Source organism: Myotis brandtii, unplaced genomic scaffold, assembly GCF_000412655.1.
Source record: "Myotis brandtii unplaced genomic scaffold, ASM41265v1 scaffold513, whole genome shotgun sequence".
In the NCBI taxonomy this organism is placed as follows: Eukaryota; Metazoa; Chordata; class Mammalia; order Chiroptera; family Vespertilionidae; genus Myotis; species Myotis brandtii.
This window is the reverse complement of record NW_005369552.1, coordinates 864,643-883,805: the sequence shown is the minus strand read 5'-3', so window position 1 is coordinate 883,805 and position 19,163 is coordinate 864,643. Positions and strand designations below refer to the sequence as shown.

The following is a 19,163-nucleotide window of genomic DNA, read 5'->3' as shown; positions in this document are numbered from 1 at the left end:
GAGAGAGAGCAAGATATTGAAAATCTATTTGAAGAAATAATGACAGAAAACTTCCCCTACCTGGTGAAAGAAATAGACTTACAAGTCCAGGAAGCGCAGAGAACCCCAAACAAAAGGAATCCAAAGAGGACCACACCAAGACACATCATAATTAAAATGCCAAGAGCAAAAGACAAAGAGAGAATCTTAAAAGCAGCAAGAGAAAGAGACTCAATTACCTACAAGGGAATACCCATACGACTGTCAGCTGATTTCTCAACAGAAACTTTGCAGGCCAGAAGGGAGTGGCAAGAAATATTCAAAGTGATGAATGCCAAGAACCTACAACCAAGATTACTTTATCCAGCAAAGCTATCATTCAGAATTGAAGGTCAGATAAAGAGCTTCACAGATAAGGAAAAGCTAAAGGAGTTCATCACCACCAAACCAGTATTATATGAAATGCTGAAAGGTATCCTTTAAGAGGAGGAAGAAGAAAAAGGTAAAGATACAAATTGTGAACAACAAACATGCATCTATCAACAAGTGAATCTAAGAATCAAGTGAATAAATAATCTGATGTACAGAATGAACTGGTGATTATAATGAATCAGGGACATAGAAAGGGAATGGACTGACTATTCTTGGGGGGGAAAGGGGAATGGGAGATGCGGGAAGAGACTGGACAAAAATCGTGCACCTATGGATGAGGACAGTGGGTGGGGAGTGAGGGCGGAGGGTGGGGCGGGAACTGGGAGGAGGGGAGTTATGGGGGGGAAAAAAAGAGGAACAACTGTAATAATCTGAATAAAGATTTAATAAAAAAAAAAAAAAGAATTCAAATAGCCCTAGCTGATTCGTTTAGTGGTTAGAGCATCAGCCCGTAGACTGAACTGTCTCAGGTCCAATTCTGATCAAGGGCAGGTACCTCGGTTGTAGGCTCAATCCCTGGTGGGATGCATGCAGGAGGCAACCAATTGATGTGTCTCTCTCACTGCTGTTTCTCTTTCTTTGTCTCTCTCCCTCCCTTCCATTCTCTCTAAAAATCAATGGGAAAAAAATATCCTCAGGTGAGGATTAACAACAACATTAATAATAATAATAATAATAATAATAATAATAAAGTGCAACTGATGTTTAAAAACAATTCACATAAAATATTCAATATTTAAATTGAGACCAGTAGAACCAATGTATATCAAAAAGCAAAGTCTGTATCTGGAGGACAGATGATAAATTAACTTTTTCTATTTTTATTGATTTCAGAGAGGAAGGGAAAGGAAGAGAGAGAAACATCAATGATGAGAGAGAATCACTGATAGGCCACCTCTTACATGTCCCCTACTGAGGATTGGGGATCGAGCCCACAAAATGGGCATGTGCCCTGACTGGGAATCAAACTGTGACCTCCTGATTCATAAGCTGACACTCAACCACTGAGCCACACCAGCAGGCACTATATGACATTTAAAAACAAAAAAAAACAGATGAACTCCTCTTTTACTTAAAAGTTAATTACATGTCAAAGTCCTCCAATAACAGTAATCATTAATGGACATGGAGGCATATCACCTAGTTATTTCTCAATATTTCTCTCCCTCTTTATATGTCAATTATCCCAGTAAAGCTGGGGGGAAAATATTAGCCTCCCTAAAAAGAGAAAAAATATATCCATTTAGGTCAGATAATAAGTAGCCCAGAAAAGTGAGACCATCACAGCATTCCAGAGAGGTAAGAATTTCTTTATATAGCTCTAACTATCTTCTATTCTTATGTACATCTTCTTTCTATAGCTATACAATAGTAAAACCTATTTATCATGTTGCACAGTAACAGAGATTACCTAGAAGCATTCTATCTAAGCAATAATCCTGTCATATTTAATCACAAAACGTAACATATATGAAGATTTTTCAAGCATTTTTCCACAATGATATTTTGTCATAAAACTGTAACAAACAAAAATTTAAGAAAATGGCCCTGGCTGGGTAGCTCAGTTGGTTGGAACATCATCCCATATACCAAAAGGCGGGTTTGATTTCCAGTCAGGGCACACACGTAAGTTGTGGGTTCCATCCCCATTCAGGGTGCATACAGAAGGCAACCGATCAATGTTTCTATATCACACCAAGTTTCTCTCTTTTTTTTTTCTTCTCTCCCACCCTTCTTCTTCCTCTAAATTCAGTAAAAAACATATCCTCAGGTGAGGATTAAAAATAATAATAAATTTAATAAAATATATAAAACATTCAATTATAGGACTAATATTAGGCCAGAGACTCATCTCACCAGCTAATCTTTAACCCAGGTTCATTCATTCAATTATTTGAGTAGCAACGCACAAGACACTGTGCTAGGCACCGTGGAGAAAAATGATATACTAAATATAGCCACTGTGTTCTAGAAATTCACACACTGGCATTTCACAGGCATAAAATGTGCAGTGAACCTAATTCCACACCCCCAAATGCTCAGAACATCCACGTATCAAAAAAATATTAATTATCTATAGTGTGCCTTAAACTGCTAGCTGATAAGAAAAGTTACATATATATTAATTAGAGTAATGTAAATTCTAGGGGAAAGTTATATTCTTAATGATTAAAGCTGTCTACTTTGATTATAAGACCATACGTTTGAACTGAATCGTAAAAGACAAGTTTGCTGAGAGAGAAGAGCACACCAAGCAAAGTGAATATTCAAAGGCAGAGGCAGAAAAGAGCATGGCACTCTTCTTGGCAGTGCAAATAGTTCAGTAGGTCTGCAGCAGTAATCAGGAGGGGGATACCTTACAGACCTTTCTAAAAGATATGAATTTTGTTCTAATGACAAAGAACAGATGACAAAAACTAAAAACAAATTCAGATCATCACCCAGGTAATGGTGATTGAAAGATAAGGCCAGTAGCAGGAAACCAGATAAGAGACTACAATAATAACAGTCCAGGTTAAAAAAATAAAGGTAGGCCTAAATTATAACTCAGTGATATTAAAAGTGAAGACAATTTCAAAGTAGCACAATCAAGAGTTTCAGTGGCTGAAGGCTGTGGCCGATAAGGAAGACGGAAGAGTCAAGCGCTTACAATTAAGTAACTGTGTGATATCAATAACCAAGACAAATAGTAGGCATATACTTGTGAATGAGTGTGTACAGTTGTGTGTAAATGACAGAAAAGATGTGGTGTTTATTGTACACATGTTGAATTTAAAGCAGCAGTTGCCAACCGGTGGTCCGCGGATCACTGGTGGTCCGTGAGGTCCAAAAGGTTGGCGACTGCTGATATAAATGAAGATGTTCAAAAGAAGTTACTATTTAGAGTGAGTATAGAGGAGTGGGAGAATAATAAAATATATCTTGGAGTTCAATGTGAATGGGGAGCAGCTGAAGTAATGAAGATATGTGAAATCACCAATGGGCACAGGGTGGAATAAAAGAGAAAATAATCAAGGACAGAGCTTGGGAGAGTTCCTAAAGGCAAGGCAAAGTGGACAAGAGATTCCCAAAAGAGGCCAAGAACAATCTAAGAACTAAGAAAATAAAAATTTTAAAGAGACAGGACTGGTCAACAATGTCAAATGTAGCAGCAGTCAAGGGTAGTTAGGTAACCTTATTAAAAAGAATTTTAATACAGTGGTCATGGTTAAAGGCAAAATGCTAGGAATTAAGGGATAAATGACAGGTGAAAGAGTAGTGACAATAAGTAGGAAGCCTTTCTCAGTCTATATCAGTTTCCCAAATGTACTGAGCACAGAACATTTCCTCATGAGCATTCTTTTGTTCTGGTGCTTCCAGAACGGGAGAGACTTCAACATGACATGTTTATAAGCTAGGAGGAAGAAATCAATGTCAAGGGAAAGACTGTCTAAAACTGAAAAGGGCTAAATAATATAAATTGCAGAAAGAAATAAAGACAGGTTCTGAAGCATATAGTAAAAAAACACCCACTTGTCTGATCAGGAAGAAAAATAGTGAGCAAAGGTATGATTGAAAATGTACAGAAGTAGAAAGCTGACACATGAAGTAATTCTCACTGACCTTTCCAACCCTTCTGAAAAAACACAAGTCATTTACTCAAAAGGGATGAGGGGAGAGGAGAGCAGGTTTTAGGAGAACGTTAAAGGTTTAGAATAGCAGCTACAGAGAACAGAAGAGGGTATAGATGTAATGGGGGAAAGTAATACATATATGGTAATGCCATTTTTTTATTATTATTATTCATTTCAGAATGGGAGAGGAAGAGAGATATAGAAATATCAATGATGAGAGAGAATCACTGACTGGCTGCCTCCTGCATGCCCCCTACTGGGGACTGAGCCCGCAACCTGGGCATGTGCCCTTGACCGAAATTGAACCCAGTACCTTTCAGTCCACAGGCCAACGCTCTATCCACTGAGCCAAACCAGCTAAGGCGGTAATGCCATTTTAGCTGCATCATGGTTCTATACCTCTTCAAGCCCTGAGAGACTCTGAGCAGGTGGGTTGCAGTTTTGCCCATATATATCCAAACCCATTCTATCTAAAGTCCAAATGATCCTATTTCTTGGGGCCTAGGGACTAGAAACCACCTGAAAAAATACCAAAACTCATGACTAGAGATTCAAGTATACCCAGTACATTTACAAAACAAGCAACCAGAATTCAGAGGAGAATTTTTGGGTCAAGAGATTTTAATGTGAGAATTCTTGTAATTAAACACTTATTACAAGAAAGGCCATTTAATAAGACCACGGGGGGGGGGGGGGACTGGTTTTTTGAACTTTAGAAAAATGAAAAACCTTGAATTCACATACAGATTGATCAGGCAGAGGGAGGAGTAAACATTCTAGGTAAAGACTGAGAAAAGATAAAAGTGAATTCACAATTAGGTGGAATAAAGTATTGCTGACATGGAGTCTCAAGTAACCTTCCACCAACCATCTGATTGGTGTTTGGGCTCAGATCATGGAAAAATACAAAATGAAGAAGCTTTATTACTTAACAACACTGTCAAGAAGTAAATAAAGTTACTACCAGGCTCAGAAAATTGAAAAATATCAGGAATAGTTGGATAATGTTAAACTTAGAATTCTAAAAATTGAAGATCCTCTAACATTTCAAAATAAATCACCATCCTATGTTCTAAATCAGTTGTGATAATAAAACTAAGCAGTTTATAAGTCCCAGAAAACCTATGATCAATTTTTTAAAATATATGAAAATCTTAGAAGATAATGCCACAACTTGCATATATTACCTAATAAAAAAAATTAAACAGCAACATTTAGAGACAAGCAAAATACCTGAAGGGGCCCTAGCCGGGTAGCTTGGTTGATTGGAGCATCATCCCATTCACCAAAAGGTTGTGGGCTCGATTACTGGTCAGGGCACATACCTAGGTTGCGGGTTCAATCTGCCAGTCAGGGCATGTTCAGGAGGCAACCAATCAATGTTTCTCTCTCACATCTATGTTTCCTTTCTCAATAAAAATATACCCTCCAGTGAGGATTAAAAAAAATACCTTAAGAATACAAAAATAATAAAACAAACACATACCTAGTTTCAAATAGTTACAATCCAGTGGAAAAAGACAAATAGGTAAGCAAACAGTATAAAAACACAATGCAATAAGTATTAAACAATACCAAGTATTGTGGAAACAGTAAAAAAAAAAAATTTAGCAGGGGTCCAAGATGGCAGCAAACAGGATTGCAGTAAGATAGAGAGAGTGCCCTGACTGGTTTGGCTCAGTGGATAGAGCGTCAGCCTGCGGACTCAAGGGTCCCGGGTTCGATTCCAGTCAAGGGCATGTGCCTTGGTTGCGGGCACATCCCCAGTGGGGAGTGTGCAGGAGGCAGCTGATCGATGTTTCTCTCTCATCGATGTTTCTAACTCCCTATCTCTCTCCCTTCCTCTCTGTAAAAAATCAATAAAATATATTAAAAAAAAAAAAAAGAGTGAGTGAGTGAGCAAAAGGAGAGTGTGTGGATGTGTGGGGCATGTATGTGTGAGTGAGGGCTAGTTATATTCCACAGGACTGTGGGGGACTAGTGTACCAGACTCCCCTAGCCAAGCAGCCTCTAATACCATTGAAATCTCTCCCGGGGCAGCTGGCCCTGCCGCAGAGACCGCGCCATCTTGAGGGGGGAGAGCGGCTGTGGCTGGGAGCCCACCCTCACCTCCACCCGGGAAGACTTTGGACACCACCTGGGACCCTACAGCCACACCAGCCAGGGACCAACTGCCATGGCTGCCAACCCACGAACAAAGAGACTCCAGCCTCCCTGGCCACGGGCTCCTAAAAAAGTCTGTCCTGGGGAAGACAAAATGGTGGCTGAATAGGCGGACAGGTCTGGCACCTTCTCACAGAGCAGATAGAAGGAATAGCTGAATCAAATAACATCCACCCTGAATTGGCGAAGTAAACACAGCTAGAGAGGCAATCCATGGATGGAAAAGTCAGAGATGGCCAGGAAACTGGGAAACCGGTGGGATCGGGGAATCTGGGCTGGAGGGAGAAACACGTGCAGTCTGGACTGAGCTGAACCAACACCACGTCCCTTAGGGGCAAGTGTAACACTCAACTGTGGAAGGTGTCCACAGGGCTTCTGGCAGTGGGGGACTCTAGACCTAAGCCCACAGCCATGGGAGGCTGCGCCCAGGAAGGCAGCCTGAAGTTCTGCACCGGCTGTGCAGTGCCAGGGGGAGAGAAACGCACAGCAGCTTGGGTGCTCTGTCTTTATATTCTCCTTGCTTTTACTCGCTAAACCCAGGATCTTTCAATTACAAGCATTCTCCCTGGCTGCAATGCAGGAGAAGGTGGTTTTGTGGAAGCTGGGGAACAAATTAGGGAGAGGCAATCAGGAGGCCAGTTCTGAAGAATCCAATCCCTGCAACCCTGAACAGACATTTTTCTCCTGGAGACCAGGCCACTCCTAGCAGTGCAGCGACACCCAGCCTTGAGCTCAGCAAGGAAACAAGGATTCAAAATATTCCCAGAGAGCCCTTGGGGGCTAGGTTGAGGGGCCATTTGGTCCCAGAAACTAATACAGAAACACCGCCACCTAAAGGCAATGTCAGAAATAGATGCCTGTGTAAATATGACTGAAAGCAGGCAGACAAACAAAGCAGGCAGAGTGGTCCCTCCTGGCTGACACCAAGGCTGTGGCACCCGACACAAAGGAGCTGTGGATCACTGGGAGCTTCAACACGTTGCTATCTAGCAGGAAGCTGAGATGTGGCAGACAGAACAGTGGAGAGGGGTCTTAGACCAGCCCCCATGGGGCATTAAATACTCAGCTGAAGCAAATAAACTTCACTACTTCATTTTTTTAAAACTTTTACTTAAGAAACTAAAATTATTTTTCTTTATTTTTATTAGTAGTACTATTATGATGTTTTTAACCTTTTGTTGTTGTTTTTGTTTTTTTGGATTAGTGTTCTACATTCTATTTTTATTTATTTTTTTAATCATTACTTTATCTCATTTTTTCCTTTATGCCAACCATTTCTTCCTAACTTCATCCTTTTTCATCCTGTTTCTCTTCTCCTGTTCCTGCTTTAGTTTTTCTCTCTCTTTTCACTCCTTGCTAAAAATTGATCTTCTTTATCTGCTTTACTGACGCATTACTATTACATTAGTCTCTATTGCAGTGGTTCTCAACCTTCTGGCCCTTTAAATACAGTTCCTCATGTTGTGACCCAACCATAAAATTATTTTCGTTGCTACTTCATAACTGTAATGTTGCTACTGTTATGAATAGTAATGTAAATATCTGATATGCAGGATGGTCTTAGGCGACCCCTATGAAAGGGTCGTTCGACTGCCAAAGGGGTCGCAACCCACAGGTTGAGAACCACTGCTCTATTGGCTTACTTATATATCTAATTTCCTCTCCCATGCTGATGTTTTCTAACTCTCTCACCCTCTCCCTTCCTCTCTGAAATCAATAAAAATATATTTTTTAAAAGAATATAAAGAGGAGCCCTAGCCAGTGTTGCTCAGTGGTTACAGTGTTGGCCAGTGCACCAGAAGGTCTTGGGTTCGATTCCCAGTTAGGGGCATGTGCCTGGGTTGCAGGTTTAATCCCCGGCCCCAGTTGGGATGTGTCCAGAAGGTAAACAATTGATGTTTTCTTTCTTTCTCTTTCTCTCTCTCTCTTTCTCTCTCTCTCTCTTCCTCTCTCTCAGAAAAAAAAAAAAAGGAAACAATATCCTCAGGTGAGGATTAACAAAAACATTTTTTTAAAAAAGGATGCATGGTGGGAAAGGTCAATGGGGGGGAGGGGGACATACGCAATACTTCAACAAAAATTGTTTCAAAAAAATGTTTAAAAAGGATGCAAAGAGCAAAGTTTCAAAAATAAAAAGGTAGTCAGACAAATTAAGTATTGAATAAAATTGCTGGATTTGCTAATTAAGGAGATCTCTGAGAAACTTTGAAAGCTGATTCGGGAAAATTTTGCTGGCACCAAACTGTAGGCACTGAAGGAATAAATGGGTGGTAAAGAAATCAGAGACTTCCGGTCAAGGTGGCAGTGTACATAAGCGCAGCACTCACATCCTCCCACATCAACATCAAAAATTACAATTTAACCACAGAACAACCATCATTCAAAACAGCCTGAAATCTGGCTGAATGGAAGTCCTACAACTAGAGAATTAAAGAAGAAAGCACAATGAGACTGGTAGGAGGAACAGATGTACAAAATGGTCTGGCCCTACACCCACGTGTGGCATTTTTTTAACTGGGAGGAATATCTTGGCTGTGGAGGCCACCCATGAGGAGTAAGGGGTCCCAGCCCTACACTAGACCTCTCAGCCTAGTGTTCCAGTACTAGAAAGAGAAGTCCCTGTAACTTTGGGCTGTGAAAATCAGCACGGATTATGGCTGAGTGACACAGAGTCTGCTGGAGTCCCAGGCAGTTCCTCTTAAAGGGCCAGTGCATGGACTTACTCACACTCATTCCCTCTGAGCTCCAACACTGGGGCAGCAGCTTGGAAGGATCCAGGGATACACAGGAAGGAACTAAATTGACTGGTATCAGGGCAAGAACTAGGGGGCAGCCAGTTAGCAGAGGTCATTGTTCTGAGGCTGAGACCTCCCCCATCACAGAGCCAACAGGCGGGCACCATATTTGAGTTTCCATCAACCTGGCTCAGACTATTCCCCTGGCCCTCGTGACACCCTGAAACCCAGCCGGACCCAATTTGGTGCCAGACCCAAACTGCTTGCAGAGTTCCTTCTATATGAATAGTATGTCCTGGCTCAGGCTTCAAACTTTTCTAAAATCTCTCAAAGAAGCAGTAGCTGGCCTCAGTGTGTCCCATGCCTCTCAAAATAAGATGCCCCAGGCCCGAAACTAGCAAAAGCCTGCCTTGCTTCACAGCTTGGCCTCTCCTGGGCACCTCCAAACCCAACACAAGTAGCAGTCATCTTCAGATAGCTCTGTAGCTCATGTCAGACACAGGCAGTAGCTGACTTTGCAACTCCAAGGAGGCCCCAGAGCCAGTGCACCCAGTGGTCAGTTTCAGACCATGCCACATTCACAAGTGACACACTCAAGGGGCTGATTCAGAGAGCACCAAAGCCACACTGAAGCAAGTCCTGCTCCACAGGGGTGTCTCCTGCATAGCAGCTCTTCCCCTGTAGTTGCAGCTGGTCCTCACAGCCAACTGGCCTGGGGTCAACCCCTTCTAGTGATGTGAACAGTAAGCAAGGCTCAACGACATCAGGAGAGTGCACACAGCCCACACAAGGACGCACCTGGAGTGCCCAGTTCAGATGCCTGGGGTGGCTGAGCCACTGGACCCTACAGGACACCTACTACATAAGGTCACTATACCAATCCCAGGAAACATACCAGCTCTACCTCATACAGAGAAACGAACACAGGGAAGTAGCCAAAATCTGAAGACAAAGAAACAGGTCACAAATGAAAGAACAGAAGAAATCTCCAGAAAAAGAACTAAATTAAATGGAAACAAGCAAACTACCAGACACAGAGTTCAAAACAATGGTTATAAGGATGCTCAAGTGACTTAAGATCTTTAAGTAACTTAGTAAGAACTTCAAGGAACTTATAAAGAACATCAACGACATAAAAAAGGACCAGTCAGAAATGAAATATACACTAACTGAAATGAAGAATAATTTATAGGGAATCAACAGGAGAGCAGAGGATGCTGACAATCAAATCAGCAATTTGGAACACGAGGAAGCAAAAAACATCCAATCAAAGAGCAAAAAGAAAAAATAATCCAAAAATATGAAGACAGAATAAGGAGCCTCTGGGACAACTTCAAGCATACCAATATTCACATCATAGGAGTGCCAGTAGGAGAAGAGAGGGGGCAAGAAATTGAAAACCTATTTGAAAAAATGACAGAAAACTTCCCTTATATGGGGAAAGAAATACATACATGTCCAGGAAGTGCAGAGAGTGCCAAACAAGAGGCACCCAAAGAGGCTCACACCAAGACACATAATTAAAATGCCGAGGATTAAAGACAAAAAGAAAATCTTAAAGGAACAAGAGGAAAGCAGTTAGTTACCTACAAGGGAGGGCCCATATGACTATAAGCTGATTTCTCAACAGAAACTTTGCAGGTGAGAAAGGAGTGTCAAGAAATATTCAAAGTGAGCTCGGCCAGTGTGACTCAGTGACTGAGCATCAACCCATGCAGCAAGAGGTCACTGTTCAATTCCCAGTCAGGGCACATGCCTGGGTTTCGGGCTCGATCCCTGGTGAGGGCCATGCAGGAGGTAGCCTATCAATGTTTCTCTCATCAATGTTTCTATCTCTCTCACTCTCTCCTCTTCTATCTCTATAAAAATCAATAAAACATACTTTATAAAAAAAAACCAAAAAAATATTCAAAGTGATGAAAAGCAAGGACCTACAACCAAGATTACTCTACCTAGCAAAGCTTTCATTTAGAATTGAAGATCAGATAGAGACAAAAAAAAAAGCTAAAGGAGTTCATCACCACCAAACCAGTATTACATGAAATGTTAAAGGTCTTCCTTAAGAAGAAGAGAGAGAAAGAAAAAAAGATAAAAAATATAAATAATAAAATGGCAATAAATACAAATCTATCAACAATTGAATTTAAAAATCAAAATAAGCAAGGAATCTAATGAACAAAATAAACTGATGAATAAAATAGAACCAGAGGCATGGAAGCATGGAACAGACTGAAGAATCTCAGAGGGAAGAGATTAACCAAAGAACTTATATGCAAACATGCATAACCCATGGACACAGACAATAGGGTGGTGAAGGCCTGGGGTGGGACGGGATCCAGGTGGAGATGGGCAATAGTGGGGGAAACAGGAGGACATCTATAATACTCTCAACAATACAGATTTAAAAAATAATAAAATGATAAAAATAATTTTGGGAGAAAAAAATCAGAGAAAAGATTGAATCTATTCAAAGGGTCCCCACATAGAAAATTCACAAACATAGTAATAGAGACCAGATTGGCATTATCAATATTTCAAACAGCCATATGAAAACTAAATTTCATTTCCACCAAGCTACAAAAGACTAAGAAAAAAATATTAAGTTCCTTTTATTCTCTAATTAGCCTATTACAGGTTGCAAATGTATGCTCGGTAGACAGGTTCTTTCATATTATGAGATTCTTGGTAGAAAATAAATAAAAAGATTATTAAGCACTAAAAGATTGGGAATCATAGCTCTTGAAAGATATCCAGCACTAAATAGAGTATATGCAATTATGAATAATACAGGTAGAAACCTTCAGCAAAAGGCTTTTTTGTTATTGTTGCCGTTTTAAGGTTTTTGTTGGTTGGCTGGTTTTCTTTTGTTTTCAGCAGCAACAGCAACAACAACAAAAACTACTAAAGATGTTAGTAAGATTAAGATATCAATGTAAAGAAATGTTTAAAGTTCCAGTTAAAGATCACTGAAAAAAAGATGCCTCCGAAGAAAAAAAAAGCTGACCTTACAAACGTTGCAGTCACGCATGAGTCAAGTCCATGTCTGGAAAACTATGTATGCATAGTTCAGTCAATGAGTTAGATAAATAAACCAATTAAAGTTCTAATACAACTAGAGCTATATCACACAGAAACGTAGAATTTTAAGTCTGACAAACATGGGTTCAAATTTCTACTCTTCTACTAACTACTGCTTAGCCTTAATGTTACTTAGCTTCTCTGACAATACTTCATTTAACAACAACTTTTGTCCCATAAACTACTCGGAAGACCAAGAGAGATAATATATGTAAAAAAATTAGTACAGTGCCTGGCACTAAGTAACCATTTAATAAACATAGCTATAATTACTAAAATAAAATATAGACAAATATCTCTCTGATTTTAGGATTGAGAAGACCTAAGTTTTAAATGAAAAGGAAACAAATGAAACAGGAAAGATTAATATATCTGGCTAAACAATCCCTTTAAAATTTATGTGAAAAATATACAATATTGAAAAGTAAACATCACACAAAACTAAAGAAATATTGGTATAGAATATATTTATATAAATTATTTTTCTTATACAACAAGAAGATAAAAATCCTAAGAGTAAAAAATTATGTATTGACATACTCTTTGCTCTGCATAAACAACACCAAGTACCCAATTTAGGGAATCCACAAAAATAGTAATGGAGACCAAACCAGATGGGTATTTTCAGTACTTCAACGTAAGACTCACAGTGTGAGGTATTACTGCCCCTCCAATATTTATACCCTTAAAGGAAAAGGACTATTTGCAGCATAATAGTAGTATATGAAATATAAGTCAGATAACACCAATTCAATCTTCCTCACACTGAAAGCAAATCTATTACTAGATGTTTTAATTAAAAACAAAGCATAATTCTATCATATATTCTTATCCTAACTTAATAATTTTTCAAGTTGTGCTAAAAAGATGTATCTGAAAACTGCCACTGGGATAAGGGGGACAGGGGCAGTTGTGTGAAGTTGAATGGCTATGCCTCTGTATTTATCAGTGTTTCACTCCACAACCTACAAGCAGTTTCAGTTCCACTTATATCTATTCTTATACAGTTCATGTTCAATTTATTTTCAGACTTTCTTTTTAAACCTGAAAAATAAGCCTGGCCAGTGTGGCTCTGTGGTTGAGCATCAACCTATGAACCGGGAGGTCACAGTTCATTTCCCAGTTCAGGGCACATGGCTGGGTTGCAGGCTTGATCCCTAGTGGATACAATACTGAATAATAAAGGTAGAAACCTTCAGCAAAAGGCTTGTTTTCAGCAGCAACAAAAAAATTACTAAAGATGTTAGTAAGATTAAGATATCACCATCACTGATGTTTCTCATCACGGATGTTTCTATCTCTCTCTGCCTCTCAGAAATCAATAAAATATTTTTTAACTGAAAAATAATTGTAACAATCCACATCAAATCTCTCTCCTCTGATCTTAGACAAAAATTCAGTAAACTCTACTGCTACCCAGAATTGACATATCCAAAACTTTACACTTAAATTTAAGTATATGGACCAAGCCGGTTTGGCTCAGTGGATAGAGCATTGGCCTGTGGACTGAAGGGTCCGTGGTTCAATTCTGGTCAAGGGCATATGCCAGGATTGCAGATTGGCTCCCCAGTAGAGGGCGTGTAGGAGGCAGCCGATCAATGATTCTCTCTCATCATTGATGTTTCTATCTCTCTCTCCCTCTCTCCTCCTCTCTGAAATCAATAAAAATATATTTAAAAAATAAATCAATAAATTTAAGTATATGATTATGTGGACCCCCCCCCCACACACACACACCACTATATCTTTATATTTATTACCAAACTTCAGTTGGGCAAATACCACCACATTTTGCAATATTTAAAATAACTTCTTTATTCTGTGTCCAAGGCAACATGGGTATTGCTAAGATAGTAATATTAAACAGACCAAAATATTGTGAAATCCCTTCATAATACAAGTTTATTGACAGAAATAAAACCAAGTTGTTAGCTTTGTTTTATCTTTTCGGTATATGGTACGTGTATGTGAATTACAGGCTTTTGGCTAGCAATATATTAAAAATACAAATTTACTCAGAGAGGAAAGATACTCTATCAGAGGTCCTCAAACTTTTTAAACAGGGAGCCAGTTCACTGTCCCTCAGACATTCCACACATGCGCACTGCGGGCCCGGGACGAGTCGGCTGCTAAGCAGGACAGGCAGCGGCGGCAAAAACACCCGGCGGGCCGGATAAATGTTTTCGGCGGGCCGCATGTGGCCCGCGGGCTGTAGTTTGAGGACCCCTGCGTCTACTTCCAGCTAAACTAAAATTCTGATTAATAGAACTATATTATATAATTACCAATTTTTAAAAATAAGACTATAATAATTATAATCCAAATTGAAATTGAATATAATTCAATTATTTTGTATGTACTTCAGAATTTCATACCAAAGCTAGCCTTTGAGTTATAAAAATTCATTTTCATTATTCAGCACTCATAAGGCAGAGTCAAAGACTGAAATGTATCTATCACAACTCTAGGTCAACATACTACTGAAGGTGGTTTTAGAGCAAACACTTGACAAGTTTGTTCACATACAATTTTTATTTCCTAATAAAAAATGTACCAAAAAAAACCCACGAAGCTTCCTGTTGTTCAAATTCCAAATAAATAAGATTTTCTATAATGAATTTTATAATATGATTTTTCAATGTAGTACCTTGAATAACTTCATGTATTAAAAATAATTAAACTTGCCCTGCCTGGTATGGCTCAGGTGGTTGGAATGTCATCCCATACACCAAAAAGTGGTGGATTCAATTCCCAGTCAGGGCATATATCCAGGGTACGGGTTCGATCCCCAGGCGGGGCTCATGTGAGAGGCAAACCATCGGTCGGTCGGTCGGTCTCTCTCTCTCTCTCTCTCTCTCTCTCTCTCTTCTCTCTCAAATCAATAAATAATAAGATTTTTGATCTTATTAACTGTTAACAAGATCCAAAAGGAAAAAATTAAATTTAATAAAAGAATAGGAAAATATACAAGCAGAGAAAGCTAAAAAAAACCACCAAACAAAATCATTTTGTTGGTTAATGGGCCACTAGCCTCACTTTCGTTAAAAAAAAATCACCTATGTATATCATCTAAGCCACCCAATCTCAAACCCACCACCCCACAGACACAGAAAGCAGCCAAAATATTCACTTTCAAAAAATGTCTAGTAAAATTTTTACCTGTAAATTGTTTTCTGTGAGTCTGTTCCACCAAACCATATTGATGGGTACTCCTGATTTACACCTGTCAGCAAGGCAGCCAATAGGGTTCTTTGCTTTTCGTGCCTTTGATCCCATCGGAACTAGCCTCTCCTCCAGCATCCCCAGGCGATACTTCCTTGGCTAGGAAAAAGAAGGAAAGAAACCAGGCCACTCCTAACATCCCCCACACTAATCTAAACTAGCATAACTAGCAGAGAAGATACCAGGAATGGTGGAATAGAAAACAAAATTTCTAAGACACTCCCTCTAATTTCCTTATCACCACCCAGCATTTCCCACCCCCACCCCCAATACACAACTTCAAAATAACCCACAGTCCTAACAGGCTGAACAGCAATATTATATAAAGCAACAGATGTTTTAGAGACATACATTATAATCTAAGTTGGTGAGACTTTAATGAATAGAAATTAATGTATCAGCAAAACGCTTCGCAAAATTTTTTCCACTGGCACTTACCTATTCTCATTGCAATATGAAGAAATGGCTTCAAGGGTTCAAAATACAAGTAAAAAACTGTCTCCAAATTATACCTTTTTCTGCTCCCCATATCACTGCCTCAATACCTACTGAGAATTACCCCACTTAAAAGAAGAAGCTAAAGCCCAAAGAATAGAGTTTTTAAAAAAATTTTTAAAACTCTATGCACATTAGACCAGAGTACAAGTCATTCTATCTGAAGTGGGCATTCAATTTAAAATACTCAATGAAAAGAAGTAATCTCAGACTTTAAATAAAAATACACAAATATCAATGGTCTTATAAATCTCAGTAATTTGAATAGACTGATGCTAAATAAACTGTCCAATAAAAGGATGAATTCACTGGCTAACAATATATATAATAAAGTTAGTAAACAATCTTAGTGACTGGCAGGGTTTTTTATTATGTGAAAGTTAATTTCAGTGTCCACCATCTTACTTCTCTTAATTATATTAAATTTGTACTAAACTGAATCTTAAAGGGAATTTGTATATATATTTTTCCTTTAAGGAATAATGACACATTCTTGAGAAGGTATCTAATTTAAGACCTGAAATTTTAAAATCTATGTTTACTCATTGTTCTGTCATAAGACTGCTAAAGCAAATAATTAAATTAACTTTCTTCATAAAAGGTGTCATAACCAGACAAATATATAAAAAATATTTATTCCAGATTAAAAACAATCTGAAGAAAACACTTGATTCCTAAATTTCAAAATGATCTTGTAAATTATGCCAATGGAAATAATTCTATGCAACTTAGATACTCCGCTCCACGAAAGGCCCTCCACTATGCTGTCTTTGGTTTAAGGAGGAAAAAATAATTTTTAACTTGCATAAGAAAGGCAACTGTACTACCTACATACCCAATAATTATAGCAGTGGATAAAGTTTCATGAAGGTAAAATATTTCCACCTCTATGCAATCATGAACCAATTCAATTACCCTCTAGGTCTACATCAGAAGCAACTTTTGTAGATGAGAAAATGTAGCTTTCGGAACCATATTACAAATGAAAATTTTAAAGCGAGTTATTTCTAGTAACTAGAGTTCACAACTATAAAGATTTTATATACAGCAAAAATAATATAACCTTAATTAAGCCTTCACTAATTTAAAATTTACATTTTAGAAAATGTCTGGGCTAAGGATTATCCTATTAGAAAAGTTCAACATATCAAAGAATATTTATTTAACACACACAACCTATCAAATAGGACTTATACAAGGACACCTAAATTCCAGTCATATATTTGAAAGCAAGAAAAGTATTGCTTTAAATGTTCTTCTGTTAAGATCCTTTACAAATTCAGACTTGCTTTTGACCCGAAAATAATTATAATTAGTGCAATTTATTTTTTTACAGTAAGGCATAGCAACATAGAAAAGGGGTTAATCCAATGTGTCATTCTCCCTCCCTAACAGTTCTCATTATATGTTTTTTATTTTTCCAAAGAGGAATTCATCACTTCTCCACTTCTTTACCATCCCCCGCCCTCCAAACCTATAATTAGCCTAAGGATTTTTCCTTTTAGGTAAAAGAGATCTCCAAACATGTGCCATTACAGATTTAAGTTTCTTCAATAAATAGCCAGCAATTAAAGTTTCATCTAATGTGATACTGAGTGATATGACCTAGATGATATTTTTTTAGAATAGCATCTAAAATACCATTATAAGCAACAGAAGACAAAATGACATCTGAAAAGAGAGGACAGCAACAGAAAGTATGATGGAGAGGCAAAAAGATTAAATATAAAAGTCTCATTGCCTAGGAAGAAAATTATAGTAAAATCTCATTTGTAAACTAATTTCCAAATTATTTGAACTATTATTAATGCCTTGGAGGGAAAAAAAAATGTGTTTTCAACTAATCATTTAAGAGCCTAATTTGTATTAGGAACAGTTCTAAGTACTTGGAATACAATAATGAATAAAGCACTCACATTTCCCTCAAAAAGAGGACATAATCTATTAGGTAACAAAATCATGCAAACAGAACATATTCACTGTGATAAAATAAGTGCATATATAATCAAGGTACCAACAGTTCAGAAGCAAAGGCTTCAACGAGAAAGTGAAGGCCTGAGCAATTTTGAAGGAATACTAAATGTGCCCAGATAGATAGATAGATAGATAGATAGATAGATAGATAGATAGATAGATAGAGCGAGCTGTATTATAAGCTTCGAAAAATGTGTAGGTAGAAGCATAAAGGCACCGTGGTGTTAAGGGAAAACTGTTACGGTAAGTACTGAGTCTACCATTAGTAGAGGGACAACCTTAAGAGCAAAAGATGAGGTTTGAAAGCAATAAAAACAAACAAACATGAACTGTTTTATATCCTATGGCAAGGAGTTTGGACTTCATTCCACGGACAACGAAGAACTCTTGAAAACTTAAGAATGAGAAGTAAACTGGAAGCAGGTAGACAAACTGCTGCACTCTGGCAGCAACCCAAGTGAGAGTTTCCCAACCTCAGCAGTAGACTTCGGGTAATTCTTTGTTGTACAGGTCCTGTACTGTAAGATGTCTAGCAACATCCCTGGCCTCTACCCACTACGCCAGTAGTACAACAGCACCAGTTTTGACAACCAAAAATATCTTCAATGTCCCCTTGAAGAAGGGGGTCAAACTGCCCCCATTTGAGCCCTGGCCAGTGTGGCTAGATTCGTTGAGGGTCTTCTCATGCACCAAAAGGTCACAGGTTGGATTCCTGGTCAGAGCACATGTCCAGGTTGTAGGTTTGATTCCCTGGTCCAGGTACGTGTGGGAGGCAACTAATCGATGTTTCTCTTTCACATCGATGTTTTTCTCTTCCTCTCCCTTCCTCTCTCTCTAAAATCAATAAAAACATATTTAATTAAAAAAAAAAACTGTCCCCATTTGAGAACCCTAGTCTTAGTAAAGGATGTGAACTAAGGATATCGAAATGGCCTGGCTGAAGATGGATCTGCTAGGTTAAAAACAGCTATTGGGGATGAGGGAAATGGAGAAGCCAAATGGAAGATGAGAAAATAAAAAGGGCAAACAAAATTTGATGGGAAATGTTTGTTTACCCCTAAAGTTGATGGGAAATGTTTGTTTACCCCTAAAGTTAATCCTCTCAAGTTTTCTGAGTTCTATAAGATCCAAACACTTCCTCCGGAACCAATAAAAGTAACCACTCCTGTTCCCTTTCTATTAACTTGCAGCAATCCTTTCCTTGACCAATCTTGAGAATTTGATGGTCAAATAAATTAGTAAGTTCCCATGTTGATCCTCCCTTCTTCATAGCCTTGCCAGTCTAGCCTACTGGTTATTATGGAGAAGCATTCTAAAATGCTATGTCCTATTAGTAAATAACCAGCTTTTCTTTTCCACCTTCTAGTAAGTCAATATTGTACACCAAAATTCGCAATCTCTTTTTGTTCATCTGGCAAAATATCCAGCAGAGCCTGTAACTGGCCTTCCCTCCTCCCCCTCCTCCTCCTCC

The 19,163-nt window shown here is 38.6% G+C and overlaps 1 protein-coding gene across 3 annotated transcripts in view; it reads right to left on the bottom strand.

The window, feature by feature from the left end:
* Positions 1-19,163, bottom strand: part of PAN3 (PAN3 poly(A) specific ribonuclease subunit) — a 154,974-nt gene that overhangs the window by 123,749 nt on the left and 12,062 nt on the right. The window contains exon 4 of one of the 3 annotated variants that reach the window (XM_014548553.1): positions 15,161-15,322. The exons of the other annotated variants lie outside the window; for them this stretch is intronic. The gene's annotated coding sequence lies outside the window, so the exon portion shown is untranslated. The remainder of the gene's footprint in view (positions 1-15,160; positions 15,323-19,163) is intronic. 3 annotated transcript variants of the gene reach the window in all.